Source organism: Schistocerca piceifrons, chromosome 3, assembly GCF_021461385.2.
Source record: "Schistocerca piceifrons isolate TAMUIC-IGC-003096 chromosome 3, iqSchPice1.1, whole genome shotgun sequence".
NCBI lineage: Eukaryota > Metazoa > Arthropoda > Insecta > Orthoptera > Acrididae > Schistocerca > Schistocerca piceifrons.
The window spans coordinates 872,076,154-872,096,592 of record NC_060140.1 but is presented as its reverse complement, the minus strand read 5'-3'; positions in this window follow the sequence as shown (position 1 = coordinate 872,096,592).

Sequence of the window (20,439 nt, the reverse complement as noted above, 5' to 3'; positions counted from 1 at the left end):
TAAAATTTGTACAGAAACCAGATGGCAGTTATAAGAGTCGAGGGACATGAAGGGGAAGCAGTGGTTGGGAATGGAGGGAGACCGGGTTGTAGCCTATCCCTATTCAATCTGTAAACTGAGCAAGCAGTAAGGGAAACAAAAGAACAATTCGAGTAGGAATTGAAATCCATGGAGAAGTATTAAAAACTTTGAGGTTTGCCGATGACATTGTAATTCTATCAGATGCAGCAAAGGACCTGGAAGAGCAGTTGAATGGAAAGTACAGTGTCTTGAAAGTACAGTGTCTTGAATGTACAGTGTTTTGAAAGTACAGTGTCTTGAAAGTACAGGGTCTTGAAAGTACAGGGTCTTAGACGAACATCAACGAAAGCAGAATGAGGATAATGAAATGTAGTCGACTTAAATCTGTTGATGCTGATGGAATTAGATTAGGAAATGGACTTAAAGTAGTAGATGAGAGTTGATATTTGGGGAACAAAATAACTGATGATGGTCGAAGTAGAGAGGCTATAAAATGTAAAATGGCAATGGGAAGGAATGTATTTCTGATGAAGAGAAATTTAACATCGAGTATAGATTTAAGTGTCAGGAAGACGTTCCTGAAAGTATTTGTATGGAGTGTAGCCATGTATGGAAGTGAAACATGGACGATAAATAGTTTGGACAGGAAGAGAGTAGAAGCTTTCGAATTGTGGTGCTACAGAAGAATGCTGAAAATTAGATGGGTAGATCACGCAACTAATGAGGAGGTATTGAATAGAATTGGGGAGAAGAGAAATTTGTAGCACAACTTGACTAGAAGATGGTATCGGTTGGTTGGGCATGTTCAGAGGCTTCAAGGGATCACCAATTTAGTATTGGAGGGCAGCGTGGAGGGTAAAAATCGTAGAGGGAGACCAAGAGATGCATACACTAAGCAGATTCAGAAGGATGTAGGTTGTGGTAGATACTGGGAGATGAACAAGCTTGCACTGTATAGAGTAGTATGGAGACCTGCATCAAACCAGACTCTGGACGGAAGACCACAACAACAACGAGGCATATTCTCGCAGTTGGTTATTATTTAGTCTTTTTTGGTAACTGTGTACTATAGATTTATGCTAGCTGTAACACTGCTGTTGTTTGTGTTGAACAGAATGCTTCTATTGTAGACAGCTCAGCGAGGCACAAACCTCCGTTCGTGAAGCACCAGGAGAACAGATCGCTTGTTTGAGCACCGTATTACGAACTTCGTAGTGGGAACGATATACGTACCGGTACTTATTTAGATTTGGTTGCATTTGTAATCAAATGTTAAAGTTCTCAGAGTTCGTACAGTGTACACTTCCTTTTCTGCTAATTTTGTGATTGGGTTTAGACATGGAAATTAATAAAGTGATGTTACTTGAAGCTCGCACTAAATTTCTTATTTTCTCATATTTTGTAATCGATAGTAACTATTTGGGATTCTTTTTTTCAATTAGGCTTCTATTTTCGCTGCTTCTTAACTTGTTTTATTGTTCTACGAGTGATCAGTTCTCTCTCTTATTGGCTTATTTCGTACAAAATTAGTCTGTCCCTGCGACCTCTGTTACATTCAGTCTGAGCCACACTTTGTTGAAGCAAAGCTTACGCAATCAATATAAAAGGAACAAACAATGATAGAATCAAGTTGTATATGATTTTTTAAATACATATATATATATATTTGCATTTGTTTTTTGTTGACTTGTGTAATGCGATATTTAATCTTCCATCAACGACTTTTTGGCCACTAATTCCTGTATCTGCTTTGATCCTGTCTAGAATGTTATCGCAGCCGTTTACACATCCTGTGGTCCCCAGAACTCATTCCGTGTAAAAATTATCAGGGAAAGACTGTAGAGCAGTTTCGATGTCTTAAACTACCACTGATTTCAAATATGCAGTTTTTCAAACGTGTCGCGTATAAATTAAAAGTTTACGTAGTCCATCATCAGGCCTGTTCATTAAAAAAAATTTGACGGACTTTGCTGTCAGGCAATTCCGTGTAATTATCCCTCATCTTAAGTGATCCAAATACTTGGAAATTGTGAGCACTGACATCAAATAACTTGAAATATCAGCTGTGATGAAGCGTGTCTGTAACTGACAGGTGGAATGGCATTATTAGCTTGATGTGTGATAGATAATCTGTTCGCAGCGCAGGAATCAGAGCTGCGTTAATTAATGTAGGTACAAAAATAAACTAATTAATACAAACAAGAGGATTAGTTATTATACCCAGCGCGCATCACTTTCAAAGTCTCGCAGTTTCATGATGTGCGGATTTTGACAGGAAATCACAGTTAAACCACCTGTGATTATTATTCCAGAGCCTGCGTGTCACATCTCATCTTTCCTGTACTAAACCACCATTCTCTGCTCTGTCGGTAGTTTACACAGCTGTGTTAAGAGATCTTTCCAGTCTCCTCAGCAGAATGCTTCCACAACTGAGAAACAAAAAAATGCACTTTTAGTTTTCTTAATTAAGAATGACTACTGCCATGTTGGTGTTCAAAAGGAGAACGAAATAAAAAAAAATAGGAGAACGAAATTTTAAAAAAATGGTTATCTGTTACATTCTTCGAATGACTACTCCAAAATAAGTGTACTGAAACAAAAATGGTGCATCTGGTAAGAGACAGGGAAGATGTCCTCAGATATAGAAAAGAATGTAGTAATTCTAATTCCAAAGAAAGAAGGTGCTGATAGGTGTGAGTAATGCACAACTATCAGTTTATTGAACCATGTTTGCAAAATATTGACACGACTAATTTCCAGAATAATGAAAATACTGATAGAAAGATACTCGGGAAAGATACCGAAAACATATAGGAAAGCGCGAAGCAGTGCCGACCCTGCAACCTACGTTATAAGCTAGACTGAACACAGGCAACTCTGCATCTATAGCATTCGTAGATTCAGAGGATTATTATCACATATTGACTGCGATGCTACAGGATGTGAAATGTTACAAAAATGTACAGATATCATACCTCAGTTGCAAGAGTGGAAGAACATGAAAGGGAAACAGTAGTTGAGAAGGCAGTGAGACAAGTCTCTAGTTTGTTCCTTATATTATGTGGTCTGCATACTAAAGGCACAGTAAAGAAAATCAAAGGGAAATTTGAAAAGAGAAATTAAGTTCAGGGAAGAGAGATAAAATATTTGAGGTTTGCCAGTGACAATGCAATTCCGTCAAAGACGGCAATGATCAGCTGTATGAAATCGATAATCTTGACAAGAGGTATTAAAACTAATACAAGAAAAGTGTGATGGAGTGTAGTCGGATGAAATTAGGCGATGCAGAGGGGAATAGAATACTAAATGAGACACTGAACGTACTCTACTTGTTTTGCTATCGGCAGTAAACTGACGATTGCCGAGACACTGAACGTACTCTACTTGTTTTGCTATCGGCAGTAAACTGACGATTGCCGAAGTAGAGAAGATGTAAAATGTGCACCGGGAGCAGCAAGAGAAGGGTTTATGAAAAAAGATAAATCTTTTAAAATAGAATGTAAATTTAAGTGTTTAGGAAGCCCTCTCTGATGGTATATTTTGGAATATCACCTCGTAAGGAAATGAAACGTAGAAAGCAGAACCTTTTGGACTGTTACTACAGAAGAATGCTGAAGACTGGATTGATAGCTCGAATAGCCAATTAAAAAGTATTGAATAAAATTGGGGACGAAAGAAATTTATTGCACAACTTGATTATAGGAAGAGATCGGGTGATGCGACAGATAATGAATCATCGAGGATTCGTCGCTGTGGTAATGGAGTGAGACCTGTGAGGGTTCCTTTAATTAAAATTATTAACAATTCCTTAGTTGATTTACCTGCATCAACAAATCATTTTGATGAAATTTTGGGTCCCTCATGTTGGTGTGGAGTGAGACCACAGTTATCAGTTAGGGCGTTCAGATACATGTGGATTTCACTAGTTACGTGGACACGAAGAGACTTGTACAGGATGGAGTAACATGAGATCCTGCATCAGTCCAGAAGACCACAACTACTACAAATTCAGATCGGAGGAGTATAAAACAGAAATTCAGAAGCTGCTAAACGAGTCTGTTTGCGAAGCGAATTTTCTTACGTTTTTTTTTCTTTTTCTACAAAGTGTGCTTCAAATTTTTGCCTCCAATGTCATTACGAAGTTGTTATCCTTGTCGAAACAACACGTTAATCTTGCTGAATATTCTTGGCTTGTTGCGAATAACATTGCAGTCTCCAAAACATTCGAGTGTTGGCTGCCGTTTTGTTACCATTGATCCACAAGGAAGGTTTTTCAACAGATGGTTACCCGATAAATTTTGTTTTTTAGCAAAACGTAGTCGGACTCTTCTTTCTGTACTCTGTAAGGGGGAATGCTGTACCTTGAGGTTATGTGTACCTTGGAACATAAGAAGTTTCCTGGAAGGTGTTTCGGTCTAGTGACCAATTTTAGAATCACATGAAGTAACTGGTACGCGCTAGAGATGGCCATAAGAAATTTTTGGCATTTTCTACTGTTTTTTTGATTACGTGGTATGAGGTTATATTTTGTGCAGGAGTTGTAAATGTTTTCAGTTCAACAGATCTAATTACTGTGTGAAACAGGGCTACTATGAATGATTCATTGGTTTTGAAAGTTCTATATTTCCCAAAGTATTAGATGTTCAAATATGATCGATGTCTGAATAGGACCGTAAACTCACCGAGGTTCCGTTGCGCCTAGCAGTTGGCATTACGAGTACATTGCCTTCACAAAATATCGGCAAAGCAAGAAAAGAATATTTCATCTCCAAATTTATATTCAGCAAGGAATAAGCTTTCCAGTTATCTCGAAAGAGTAATCTCCGCAATGTAAGAGTGCGGGTAATTGAAAATCGTCATTAAATTATGCCGGATGAATTCCCTGAATGTTGATATTTCCTGTGCAATATCACAGATGAAGCTGTATCGACCGTTTTCCTTCCGTGAGAAGACTGGCGGGTACGTCTTATCTTGATATATTGCAGTTTTGTCTACTGACTGGTGATTCTGAGAGTTTCATCTTCCAACAAGACACTGCACCCCTAATTGGAGCATCGATGTTCGTCGCTATCTAAGCGATCGACTTTTGCATGGCTAGTTTGGGGCATAGTGGTGAGTATGTGACACAATTCCCTTGGTGCCCCAGGTCACCTTGTAACAACAACAACGTTATACTATTGTACATATAATAATTTTTTCTTCTGATTTTCGATAAATTAGTGTAAACGATGTTCTGATTTCATTTCTTTTTTCTTTTCATGTCATGTTAAAGAAACTGTAAACAATTTTCGATGTGAATATTAATATTTATGTCAAATTTCAAGCAATGTTATAACGAAATTGAAATGTAAGAAATATTGAAACTATTGTAAGATGTCGAAGTTGTAATTGTACGTCTGGTCCATACGTAGGCAATGTATTAGGATATGTAGAATGCAAAGTCTCTGGTGAATATCCTGTCTGTAGGGGAGCGGTAAAAGGTGGATGGCAGGGCGAGCGCGGGAAAATGCACACGGGCGCTGCACGGCATAACGGGCTCAGCAGTAGTAGTCGGAGTTGGACATCGGTCTGAGAAACACGCTCTGGATCGAGGAGGCTCTCCTGGAAGACGTAGTTTCATTGAGCCTCGGATCTGCCGTTTCCGACGACTATACAGCATGGCAAAATGCCATAGGCACTAAATGGAAAAATATTGCGACGCTATGAAGAAGTAAAGTGCCGATACATCAAGAGCCATAGCTGTGCTTGTATGTGTGCTTTGCGCCTCGCCATCTCGCCGCCTGCCGACCGCCGCATCGATACGAACAGGTTGAAACTTTTAGTACTGTATTCGTGTGGACCAGTGTTACTTTTGTTTCTTACTGTTCAATAACAACTTAACTTTTACCAGAACTGTCCTATCATTTAATTATCCTCATCACTAACCTAGACAGGGTCCTTTCCACACGTTGTGCAATCCGAGTGTCCCGAAATGAAGGTTTAAAGTTTTTGTTAATAATAATTGCCTGCAGACCTATCTATGTTAGAATGATGTTTAAAGAACTTTGTTGTTAATGAATATATAATCAAATAATATAGGCCTGACAAAGTTGGAAGATAATGCTGGGTTTAGTAATGAAGTTTAATTAATTTGAGACAAAAATAATGGTAGTCAAATGAGCAGGAAATAAGCTAAAAAGAGTAATAACTCATATACTGGAAATCTTGAGTGCTTAATACTTTCAATAATCAAAATTTCAGTACAGTGATCATAACAGTTTCAGGGTCTCCCCCCCTTTTTCTTTTCTATTCATTTGAATTCTGAAGTGTACTGAACTAATTTTACCCGCAAAGTTAAAGTCAATATAAAACCAAAATTTATTAGTGTTTTACCCTTTTCAAAATTGACATTGTATGTGTGTTTCGAAAGTGCTATTTCTAGGGTAACCTATGCCCGATTTTAATTAGATCAATAGACAGTACAAAATTTGTAGTAAACATGATAGTGTATTGTTGTGTATTTTTGGCTTGTCCATATTAGTACAGAAAGTGAAATTATTAGTTCAGTAGATTTTCTGGTTCTAAAATTTACCATATTATTCAGTGTTATTACGTGTTGTTTTGCATACACGTACTTCAACTTGTACAGGGAAGAAACTCAGTTAATGCCTAATTAGGCTGGCGACCGTTTTATTAACAAATTGGTAGCACCTGCTGTGTTGTTTCTTGTCCGTCCTAACGTGTATTTGCACTTCAGATTTGCTTGACGTATCATTGTTGTTACTGAGTGGGTGAAAGTCTGATTTTGCCTCCATTCAGGTACACGCGGTCAGTATCTACCCCAAAATCCTTTCTTATAAGGTGAAGCCCGTCAACTTACCATAGTACAGGCTTTAATAAGTATCGTACGCAGTAGCGTAGTATTACAACCTGACCTAACGCTTTGTGGTTTGCTCCTCTGAGGGTGCTTCAATAACCGTGTTGACGTGGCCCATTGCCAAAGACAATGGAACAGCACAGAGGACGCATCAGTGTTGCTGTGATGACCATTGGCAGGATGTTGCTACACAAGGTACGGAACGAATTTGACTACCGCTTGGAAAAGTGTTATGTGGCCTGAGAAGCACTCATGAAACATTTCTAAAATGAAAAATGCAAACTTGGTGAGTTTACAGTTCTGCTCGTCCATAACTAATACGTGTACATGTAATACTCTGGAAAACACGGAGCTTTGAAAACGATTCTATCATTTCTAGTAGCCCTGTGCGTTGACACTATTTCCGACGTTAAGTCCTAAGTTACAGAATATTATGGCGAGTAAAATAATATGTACTTTTAAAACCAGTTGTCTAACGTTTGGACGGTTAAGCCATAATTTGTCAGTCGTGAACCATATGTACCTCGAAACGGAAAGTCTTTTGACATGGAACATGTGATATTTGCAAATCAACTGATTTTCTTCAAGCTCTTAATAATATTATCTCTTTTCTAAGCAAAAATTTTTGTTGGTTTCCAACAGTTTCTATTTCAAAATGTACGTAAGTTTTAAATTTTTTAACAATACGTCTACTTAATTGGTTTCAGTTACTGATTGTTGGTGTATAGTACAGTCGTAGTGTAACAGACATTAAACGCGATATTGACAAGACTTTCTCGATAGCAATGTGTTCAAATTTCATCAAAATATTTTATTTCTGGTTCCAAAACCATGTTGCATCTTGGAATATTTCTTGATATTTTCCAAAACCTTACTCTTCCGGAGCAATTTTTGTAATTTCAGAAAAGAGTGCAGTTCACAAAAAGTGAACCGCCATTTAAGAACGGAATAAGAAAATATATTAAACTTCAATTACAGGGCTAGCTAGAGGCGAAAGTCCTAGACGTTTTTCAAGGAACATCACTGACCCCTACACAGCAGCTACATCGACATCGGAATTCCTCAGTCCACCTTACGGCGCGTGGCGGCGGCTGCTCCGTATCACTACTTGCCATTTTCTTTCCTGTTCCACTCGCAAAAAGAACAAGGGAATAACGACTATTGTCTCCATATGAGCCCAGTCTCCTAGTACCTTATCTTCGTGATCCTTACGCGCAATGTATGTTGGAGACAACAGAAGCTTTCTGCTGTCAGTTTGAAATGCCGGTTCTCTAATTTTCTCAATAGTGTTCCCCGAAAACAATGTCATCTTCCTCCAGGGATTGTCATTTACTTCCCGAAGCATCTCCGTAGCACTTAAGCGCTGTTCGAACCTGCCAGTAACAAGTATAGTAGCCCGCCTCTGAATTGCTAACGTCGATTTGCAGTAGGGTTTTCGAACATATACTGCATTCGAACGCTATGAAGTACCTCGAAGAAAACGATTTATTGACACGTAGTCAGCACAGATTCAGAAAATATCGTTCTTACGAAACGACTAGCTCTTTATACTCATGAAGTAATGTGTGCTACCGACAGGGGATGTAAAATTGATTCCATATTTTTATATCTCCAGAAGGCTTTCAACACCGTTTCTCACAAGCGTCTCCTAACCAAACTGCGTGCCTACGGACTATCGCCTCAGTTGTGCGACTGGATTCGTGATTTCCTGTCAGAAAGGTCACAGGTCGTGGTAATAGACGGAAAGTCATCGTGTAAAACAGAAGTAATATCCGACGTTCCCCAAGGAAGTGTTACAGGCCCTCTATTGTTCCTGATCCATATTAACGACAGGAGACAATCTGAGTTGCCCTCATAGATTATTTGCAGATGATGCTGCCATTTACAGTCTTGTAAAGTCATCAGATAGCCAAAACGAATTGAAAAATGATTTAGATCAGATATCTGTACGGTGCGGAAAATGGCAGTTGACTCTGAATAAAGAAAAGTGTGTTTTTATTCACATGAGTACTAAAAGAAATCAGCTAAATTTCGATTACGCGATAAGTCACACAAATCTGAAGACTGTAAATTCAGGTAAATACTTAGGGATTACAATTACAAATAACCTAAATTGGAACGATCACATAGATAATATTGTTTAGAGCAAACCAAAGACTGCGATTCAGTGGCAGAAAACTTAGAAGGTGCAACAGGTCTACTAAAGATACTGCTTGCACCACGCTTGTCCGCCCTATTCTTGAGTATTGCTGTGCGCTATGGGATCGGCATCAGGTGGGACTGACGAATGACATCGAAAAAGTGCAAAGAGGGGCAGCTCGTTTTGTATTATCGCGAAATACGGGAGATAGTGTCACAGACATGATATGTGAATTGGAGTGGCTATCATTAAAACAAAGGCGTTTTTCTTTGCGACGGGAACTCCTCATGAAATTTTAATCACCAGTTTTCTCCTCCGATTGCGAAAACATTCTGCTGGCACCCCTCTACATGGGGAGAAATGATGATCACGATAAAATAAGAGAAATCAGGGCTGGCACAGAAAAATTGAAGTGCTCGTTTTCTCCGCGCGCCGTTCGAGAGTGGAACGGTAGAGAGACGGCCTGAAGGTGGTTCATTGAACCCTCTATAAAGCACTTTATTTTGAATAGCAGAGTAATCACGTAGAGAAAAAAAAGTCTTCCCTGAATCCAAAGCGGTACGGATCCCAAACATTCGAGCATTACTCAAGAAGAGGTAGTACTAGCGTCCTACATGCGGTAGCCTTTACACTTTCCTAGAATTCTCCCTGTACACCGAAGTCGACCATTTCCTTTCCTACCACAATCCTCACATGCTTTTTCCATTTCATATCGCTCTGCAACATTACACCCGGATGTTTAGACGACGTGACTAATGCTTTATCCGAACATTGCCAGTTTGTTTTCCCTACACATCCGCATTAATTTACATTTTCCCGTATTTAGAGTAGCTGCCATTGATACTACCAACTAGAATTTTTGTCACTCGAATTCGACACCTCACCGTACATCAAAGAACCACAGCTTGCCGCCCACCCTGTCCGCCAAATCACTTATCTATATGTAGAGAGTAATAGCGGTCCTACGCCAGTTTTCTGGTCACTCCTGACTATAGCCTCGTCTCTGGGTATCACTCGCCGTCGAGGACAACATACTGACTTCCATAACTTAAGAACGACTTGCTCGGTGTTGTAAGTGACTCGTTTCTTTCAAAAGTACTGGGAATGCCAAATATGCAGGTTCCCTAACACTTCAGTCAGAGTGTGAATGTGAAAGCCAAATATAGTTCTACACATGAAGAAACCATACCAAAGTTTGATCCACGGTGTGATCTTCATCATAGTGGTGTGAGAAGGCAAAGCAATAAGGACAAACGAGGGGGAGAAAAACTGCTTATACTAGTAATGTTTACTTGTACTTTAAGTCAATGTACTACGAAATATCGACCTCTTTTAGAATGACGCCACAGCGCGATTCCTCGCATAGCACAAGAATGTCTTACGAAATTTCGTTCAGTGCGTATTTTCGGTACAAAATTGCAGCAGGTCTTATACAAAGCATGTGTAATCATTTAATGCCGACATAGAAATGAGAGTATAATCGATACCACTGTAAAGTCATTGCTTAACGTCACTTCAAAAAATCTCGTAAAGTTCTTGAGTGTTGTACTTCAAATTTTTAGGTGACACTACAATGTAAATTCAGAGACACATGTGGTTATAGAGTAGTGAAGCAAGATAATTATCTTACATTTGATTACACTGTTGCCAAATTGCCGTTTTTTGACGTCCTTTTTCCATCGAAAATATGAGCAGGACGAAATTTTGTTAGAAAATTTTGTACTGATTGTTCGAAGAGCGTGGCTTATGGTGCATACCGTTCATCTACATCTACAAGATTACTCTGCTATTCACAATAAATTGCCTGGCAGAGGGTTCAATGAACCACCTTCAAGCTGTCTCTCTACCGTTCCACTCTCCAACGGCGAGCGGGAAAAAGGAGCACTTGTACTGTTTCGATGTCATCCGTGAGTCTCATCGGATCCCACACCGCGCGGCGATACTCCAGAGCAGGGCGGACAAGCGTGGTGTAAGCAGTCTCTTTAGTAGACCTGCTGCACCTTCTAAGTGTCCTCCCAGTGAATCGCAGTCTTTGGTTGGCATTCCCAGTACTTATGAAAGAAACCAGTGACTTAACACACTGACTTCTTAAGTTATAGTAGTCAGTACGTTGTCCTCGACGGCGAGTGATACCCAGAGACGAGGCTATAGTCAGGAGTGCCCAGGAAACTGGCGTAGGACCGCTATTACTCTCTACATATAGATAAGTGATTTGGTGGACAGGGTGGGCAGCAAGCTGTGGTTGTTTACTGATCGATCCAATTTATGGTATTTGTAATTGTAATCCTTAAGTATTTAGTTGTATTTACGGCCTTCAAATTGGTGTGACTTACGGCGTATTCGCAATTTAGCAGATTTCTTTTAGCACTCATGTGAACTACTTCACACTTTTCTTTATTCAGGGTCAATTGCCGCTTTTCGCACCATACAGATATCTAAATCATTTTGCAATTCGTTTTGGTCATCTAATGACTTTACAAGATGGTAAATGACAGCATCATCTGCAAACAATCTAAGACGGCTACTGAGATATTCTCCTATGTCGTTAACATAGATCAGGAACAATAGAGGGCCTGTAACACTTCCTTGGGGAACGCCGGATATTATTTTTGTTTTACTCGACGATTTTCCGTCTATTACTACGAACTGTGACCTTTCTGACAGGAAATCACGAATCCAGTCTCACAACTGAGGCGATATTCCGTAGGCACGCAGTTTGGTTAGAAGATGGTTGTGAGGTTGTGAGGAACGGTGTCGAAAGCCTTCTGGAAATCTAAAAATATGTAAGCAATTTGACATCCCCTGTCGATAGCACACATTACTTGTTGAGTATAAAGAGCTAGTTGTTTCGCAAGAACGATATTTTCTGAATCCGTGCTGATTACGTGTCAATAAATCGTTTTCTTCGAGGTACTTCATAATGTTCGAATTCAGTGTATATTCCAAAACCCTACTGGAAATTGACGTTAGTGATACGGGCCTGTAATTTAACTACTCCTACTTCCCTTTTTGGGTATTGGTGTGGCTTGAGCAATTTTCCAGTCTTTAGGTACGGATCTTTCTGTGAACGAGCGGTTGTATATAATTTGGAGCTATTATATCAGCACACTCTGAGAATAACCTGACTGGTATACAATCTGGTCCGTAAGCCTTCCTTTAAGTGATTTAAGCTGCTTTGCGACACTGAGGATATCTATTTCTGTTTCTCATCTTGGCAGTTCTTGATTGGAATTCAGGAATATTTACTTCGTCTTCTTTGGTGAAGGAGTTTCGTAAAATCGTGTGTAATAACTCTGTTTTAGTGACACTGTAAATGACTTCGCCGTTGTTATCGCGCAGTGAAGGTATTGATTGCGTCTTGCCACTGGTGTGCTTTATATATGACCAGAATCTCTTTGGCTTTTCTGCCAGATTTCGAGACAGTTTCGTTATGGAAATTATTAAAAGCATCTCGCATTGAAGTACGCGCTATATTTCGAACTTCTGCAAAACTTACAGTCTTGGGATTTTGCGTTCTTTTAAATTTGGCATGATTTTTTCGCTGCTTCTGCAACAGCGATCTGACCCGTTTTGTGTACCATGGGGGATCAGTATCATCCCTTATTATTTTATGTGGTATATATCTCTCAATTGCTGGCGATACGATCTCTCTGAAATCATTCCACAACTTTTCTACGCTTATATGATCAGATCTGAAGGAGTGCAGACTATGACTTAAAAAGGCGTTAAGAGCATTTTTATCAGCTTTCTTAAATAGATACAATTCGCGTTTCTTGATGGATGTAGGAGTTACGGTATTCAGCCTAGCAGCTGCTGCCTTGTGGTCGCTAATCCCTGCATTTGTCACTATACTCACTATCTGTCCAGGTTTGTTTGTTGCTAAGAGGTCAAGTATGCTTTAGAGTGGGCTCGTGAACTAGTTCTTCAAAATAATTTTCTGAGAAAGCATTCAGTAAAATTTCGGGTGACGTTTTATGACTGCCGCCAGCTTTAAAAGTTTAATTTTTCCAGCATACCGAGAGTAGATTAAAGTCACCACCGAGTATAAATGCGTGAGTGGGCTACCTATTTGTAATGAGACTCAAATTTTCTGTGAACTGTTCAGCGACTACATCTTCTGAGTCGGGGGTCGGTGAAACGATCCAATTAATAGTTTAGTCCGATTGTCAAGTATAACCTCTACTCATACTACTTCGCAGGATCTATCTACTTCAACTTCACTACAAGGCAAACTACGTCTGACAGCAATAAATTCTCCACCACCAATTGTATTTAATGTATCCTTTGTGAACACTGTGATACCGTTAAAAAAATAGTTTATTGTGATTAAATATGAAGTGTAAACCTGAAAGTTCGGACAATAATTGTGGCACGTAGTAGACTGTCGCGTGTAATAAGTTTAGCCTGACCTGTATTGGAACAATAAATATTCACTTTTTACGTTACTTGTGTTTTCAACATTTTCAAACAGAACCTTTTATGAACCATATATGTATTAAGCAGTCCCGATGAAAGTAAATCTGAGTGTTGAAAAGTCAACGATGTTTGATAAGTATTGGTAACGCTCAGCAGTAATTAAATTGAGTTATAAATATAAACATTAGTTAAAGTGTGTCTGAAAATACGAAATGTTATGGGGGAGACAGACTAGACAGTATAGTAGTACAGAGAAGAATTTCGTCTTCTGAAATTATAAAGATATGACTAAAGCTAATGGGAACAATGATGAATAGCTTTCTGTGTCCCATTACTGTTGTTTCTCTACTTTTTAATGACTATCATTTTTTCTCACTGTAACTCATCCCTGCTCTCCCCGCCCCCCACTTCTCGCTCTCTCTCTCTCTCTCTCTCTCTCTCTCTCTCTCACGCACACACACGCACGCACACACACACACACACACACACACACACACACACACGCACGCTCCGTCTACACATAGCCACTGCCTGCTTTTAAGTCGAAATTTTCTGCGAGACTTGAAAATTGGTTAACATTTGATTAATATGACTGTACCCACAATGTACGAAAGATTTGTGGAAGAACATTACTAGAAGCAGGGACAGGTTAATGGGACGTATGCCACGTCATTCGGAAATAGTTTACTTGTAGCTAGAGAGCGCAGTAGATGGGAAAGTAGCAAAGCCAGTCTAAAACTAGAATACAGAAAAGATAACCGTAGTATCAGCTATGGTGAGATCAATAGAGTTGCATACGAGAAGCTCGAGGGCAGCATCAGACTAGTCGAAAGACTGTGGGCAGCAGTCGTAGTGGCAATGAAAAACAAAAAGAAAAACTGGAGGATAAATGTTTACTGTGGGCGCACAGTTAATAAACAATACTTCGAGAAAAGTATAGTGATACTAACAGATGTGCGTTCGACTGTGGGTCAGTTACTGAATACTACAGAGGTTCAGCATTATCCAAGGACACACTGCTCTCGGTGTGTCTGTGTACTGAGCTCAAGTAACTGTCTGTGTAGCTTTCGGATTCCTCTGATCCTAACTAACGACCCTGATCGCAGAATGTCCTGCAGCAAGATCCCTTCCGCGCACGGTAGATGAAACTGTATACATGTATAACGGTTGTCTCGTCCCGTATTTATGAATCTGCTGCTAGTACCTGTGTATGTTTTGCGGTCCCAACCTTAATTTATGAATTTCTCTCTGATCACAAGGAAGTACAGTTGAAATATCTTAGTGTCTCCTGGTCTTTTTCAAGTGTACCTTCCCTCTCGTGATTTTGGAAGGCGTTGTTCGCTACAACGACTTGCACTCTGTGATAGAACACCTTCTTTTCCCTATTCCATATTTTTGGAGATCTAAATTTCCATTCCCTTTCCTACCAGAGCTTACCTACAAAATTTTCACCCCCTTCACACAATTGATTAATGCCTCTACTGCTCGTGCAATTTTAGTTTATCAGCTTTTGCTGTGGATTAACAACGGCGGTTGGTGACGACAGTTTTGAAATCATTAGAATACTGGTTTTTGCCACTGTTCTGAAAAGACAACTCAGTGTCTGCCTAAATTCCTTTACATAATGAGGTCAATACCTGTTAAGTAATTCATTTGTTTGCATACTGTTATTATATGATCCACAGTTCTGTGTCATTTTCCGATTACACTTCATTAGTGCCTTCCAAGTGTACAAAATGCTCATCTCGGATTTGATTCTGCGATATGCCAACAACACCCGGACTTAAACCATTCAACGCTCCAATTCGTAGGCCATTGACATTATTTCCCTTCCTCTTGATAAGTCCGTCGTGAGGAGTCCTTACCCAGGTACACGCGTGAGACTAGTTTATCTTCAGAATTCTTTGGGGAGGAAGTGGTCACCATGACATTACCGTAGAGGATTGCATGTCCTGTGGATACACTATGTCTTTATTGCAAAGGATTCAGTTTTCTTATTTATCGTCATGCCGTTGATCATTGTAGAGAGCATGGAGTGGCGTGGGAAGGAGCAGTGACTATTATTCCCTGTGGACTCTATATGCCCTACAACTAACAACATTACAGACGCTCGGCTTGATCACACTCATTTTGTAGTGGCTCCTTTAATAACCCCACCTTCTAACTAATTAACTAATTAGGATGAGATATAACAAGTGATTCTGCGCTGTCACATTACGGCGTCAGTCATGCTAACTGCACAAGCTGTTCCTCGCGAACTGCTGCACGTGGAGTACTGTGTTGAGAAACACTTAGCGAGGAGGTCCAGCAAACTTCTTGCAGCTTCCCTACCTCAACAGCAGGTTTTCTTACCTAGTGTCTCGTGATGCTGTCGGATTTCCCCATTTGTTTTCTTCGCTGTCGGTCGCAGATTCTACCACGCAAATATTCAACTGTGAACGACGTCACTGCCACGAAATTCTCGAAATAAATGGATGCCACCGTATTTTCATTAAAATTAGTGATAGTTGAAATGAAAAACTTGAATCATATCCCAAATGTAGAGGTTCCTATCACTTAATGTTAAAACGTTTTCTCCACTGCTTAACGACAGTACTTGAATCGATGGTAGCCGATTTAGTTGGTCAGTGACGACGACATTATGGAAAATTCTAATTAAAATGTGAGCTTAATTTCAGAGTTCCTGAAATCACGGCCGACGATAGTTATATATATATATTATATGTTCCACCCCTCCTCTTCAGTGACTGGATCAATATCAACTAAACTTGGTATACATATCCCTTACTGTCAAACAAGAATCACCTGTGTCACTCATTGTATTCGCAACAAATTTGACACAGTTTTCTCATATGCCGCTGAATGTACATAGAAAAGTGTATCGTGGTAACACACTTAGTTCAGGAGATATGACGTCATAAGCAGAGATGCCTGTAGAACTGCCTCATCATGCATGGAATTTAAATTTATTACTTCTTTACTACATTATTTTCTACATATTTCGCTGACAGTAACCATTTACACCGCTGAATGTATCTACAGAAGCAAATGATTATACGACTTGTAATTCAAGAGATATTCTTTCCTACTAAGACACTTGTACAGTCGACTCAGCTGAAGGAAATCCTTGACACGTGGTAGTGCTTTTGACAGATTTTAACTGCGAATGCAAACGGCTGTAGGTGAAAACGAGTTTCTTATAGAGCTATGAAGAGACGTTGCCATAGTGGGGTTTACAAAATCGCGTTGCAGACACACGGAACAGCTGCGCCATACATACAGAAACCGCTCGGGATCATGTTTCTTAATTTCGACACTATACTTACACAATTGCATATTACACATATTTCTTCGTGTGACAGTTTCGTAATTTAAAAGATGTTTTTCACGAAAACATGGAAATGAAATTTTTCGATACTTCGCTAAAAACACAGTTCATTTTTTGTTTTCATCCCTAATAGAAAATTCGCAAAGGGGGTATTCGGGTAATGCTAGGTTAGTCAGGTAATAGCTGATATCAATGAACAATGACATGCGTTTGCCTCGAAGACTTTAGTGCTGTAAGTAGCCTGTTATGTATGCTCGCAGCTCTACAGACTGTGTTAATATCGCTGACAGCGCTCTGCGGCCTCGACAAGAGATTCTGTGGTTGGACGGACTAGCAGCGAGTGGATAGGGAAAAGTGTGAACATGATAATCTTAGTGGAGACTCTGTGTTGGTAGGACATGCAGTGTAAGGTGAGATGAAGTGTGTTTATAAGAAAATACGCAAAGAAATGTATTATGATGGATGTTTGGTTGATAATGTTTGTGCAATGGAATTATTGACAACTATACAATTTGTGGAACTGGATGTCACACGAATAAGGTAATAGTTTCTAAATACGTTGTTTGCTTTTCAAGAAAAATCTTTCTTTCGCTAACCATATGTCTCGTAGTAGTTAGTCTATAGTAGTTAGAATTTTATTATTTAGCTGGCTGTAGTTTTCACTTGCTGTAATTGCTGCAGTTCGTGTTATAAAGATTTTCTGTGAGGTAAGTCACTTATGAAAAAGATTGTGGGTTCGCACTGTTGGGATACGTGATTGAAATGAGTTTAGGCAATTAACATAGTTGGGGGTAGTTTTTTACTTCTTTAATTTCATATTTTTCTAATTTGTATTATTGTCATTATTTCTTGCTATTCAGGGCCATTCTTTTGTGTTAATTATTGGAAGTCAGGTTGTCAATGTGTATCAATCAGATTGCGTTGGGCTTGTATATCGTGGGTAATAAATGAATACGTTATGTTTGAGTTGTCTTTGTCAGGGAAAATTCTGTAAGTGTTTTTAATAGAAATTAGAGGTACTTTCAGTGTGTCACCGGATTCTTTGTACGCTCCAGTACGACACTGCTCCCATTCACACCTCAGTTCTCGCGCTTCACGACCATAGATCGCTTTTTGGGACGGAGAGTGATACCACTCTTAACCGCTTGCTGGGTAACAGCAGCGTGAATGTTACTGTGTTGTATGACAAAATCTAGTAAAATGTGTACTGCCATGGGGCATGAATGCCACAGTTAAGCTTAGTACTGACGTCATTACCCTGCAAGGTGACCAGTAAGGCAATGGAGGACGGCTACTGAAATCCCTGTACGGCCGTTTAGATTTAGCTTTTCTGTGACTTCGCTAAATTAAGGCGAATGCTGGTTTGCTTCCTTTTGTAGGCCGCAACTGAATTCGTTTCCCTTCTTTCCCGAAACTGATCTTCTGCTTTTGTCGTCGGCGAAACTTTAAGCTCGAATTTTGACCCCCTCTGTAGCCAATGTCACTGACGCTCCCGTGTGCAATAGCACTCGGCTCTGAGGTAGCCGATTCGAATTCTGCAGGTGGACGAAATTTTCGGCATAAAGTATCTGACCTGAAGGCGGCGGGTGGTAGGAGGGAGGGGAAGAAGTATTGGGATAGAGGTGACACTTTACGACTGCATATCGATACAAAAACCAAGCATAATGCAAAGAAGCTCTGAAAAAATTAATCTTGCATTACTTTATAGTGAAAGATAAAAAGCATAGCAATTCACAAGGCAAAAACGTCGTCCGAGTGAGTGATGGCAGAGAATACTATGTTACGTGGAAAGAGTGGTGAATATGATCAACAGGTTGAAGAGTGGCGGAGGGGGGGATGTTGGAGGGGGGAGGATAGGGGATATAGTCTATAATGGAATGTGGGTGTGGAGCAGTTCCAACAAATATATTATCTAATATAGGGAAAAACATTAACTGGTTGCAGTTCCATTAGTAAGGGTAGACAATGAAACTGTGTTCGGCCACTAAGGTGTTTGGTGTTTATTAATAGCCAGAACTGGTCCTTAATGACCAAAACAGTTTCATTATCCACCCATACTGTAGCAGCAGCAACAGTTAAAATTTTCTCACCGTTTGACATCATCGTTGTCATAAGTGTTCCACATTCACATTCCATGGACTACTTTCTCCCTCTGACCCTTCTCTCCTCCCCGCCCCTCTTTTTCGGCCTATCCATCATATCCACAAGTTAAAATAACGTAGTAGTCTGTGCCATTACTCACTTACACGACGTTTTTGGGTTATACAGTCACATACTTCTAATCTTTGAGAATAAAGTAGTAAAACATTGATTTGTTCTGAGCTCCTTTGTGAATTAAATTATGCTTGTGTTTTTATATCTATATAGTGTCGTAAATTGTCATATATCTTTTAAAAAAATTGTACAGCTGTGATCTGTCACTGATGTAGTGTGGACTGCCAGTTTAATGGTAAGTTATCTGACGATGGCATAGAAAGCCGAAAGCTGGTTCATAACGAACTATTTAATAAACATTATTCTGCAGCATCAGTGGTTTGTATTGAAATTTTAATAAAGTGTTAGTATTTGTAGCTTGTTACTATTTCAACAATTCTTCTGTTTGCGCTTCATTACTTGATATACGATTTGTTTATTCTTTAGATCAACAGCTGTAAGGGTAAATCTCAGTTCACAAAACTTTTTGACGTTACACGCAGTATAGAAAACAGCAGGAACTGTTATCGAATTTCGTTGGCGTTTGGTGTTGAGATGAACGTTACCTGCGAAATATTTGTGGCAGGAAAGAATATAAGTTTTATTACTGCTCGTTTCAGTCGCAACAATTAAAGCTGTTCACGCATTTTCCTGCCTCACCAAATACTTGGAAATCGCCACATATTCAGACATAAAGAGCCTAATATGTCCCTGTATTTCAAACTTCGTTTGCTAATGAGACGGAAATGATAAATAACATCGAATATTGCAGTTGTATTATAAATTCATTGGAAAGTTCCAAACTGTGTTAACTACCTTAAGATCAAAGGAAGTATTAGCAAGTAATGGGATGCGATCCTATATTTTGACTCCGTAAACCACATCATCTTCCATTATACATACTTCAGCTGATCGGCGAAAGAAGGAATCACAAAAATTTTCAGGAAAATTTAAGAATACAGAAATTACTCGTCTAGGTATGTAATAAATAGGAAGTGCAGAAAGCAAGACGAAATGGCTACATGAAAAATGAGAAGAAATCGAAACAGCAATATGTTCGAAATCATGAGAAAAATAGGTGTAAGTTATAGGGAAATACCAGTAATATGCAGTATATACATGAGCCAAGAGGGAACAAGGATAGTTGGAGATCAAGAACGAAGTATTCGGACTAAGAAGGGTGTAAGACGGGATGTAGTCTTTCGCCCTGCCGTTCAATCCATATGTGGAAACAGCAATGGCTTGGTTCAAATGGCTCTGAGCACCATGAGACTTAACATCTGTGATCATCAGTCCCCTAGAACTTAGAACTACTTAAACCTAACTAACCTAAGGACATCACACACATCCATGCCCGAGGTAGGATTCGAACCTGCGACCGTAGCAGTCGCGCGGTTCCGGACTGAGCGCCTAGAACCGCTAAACCACCGCGGCCGGCGAAATAGCAATGACGGGAATAACAGAAAAGGTTCAAGAACGGTATAA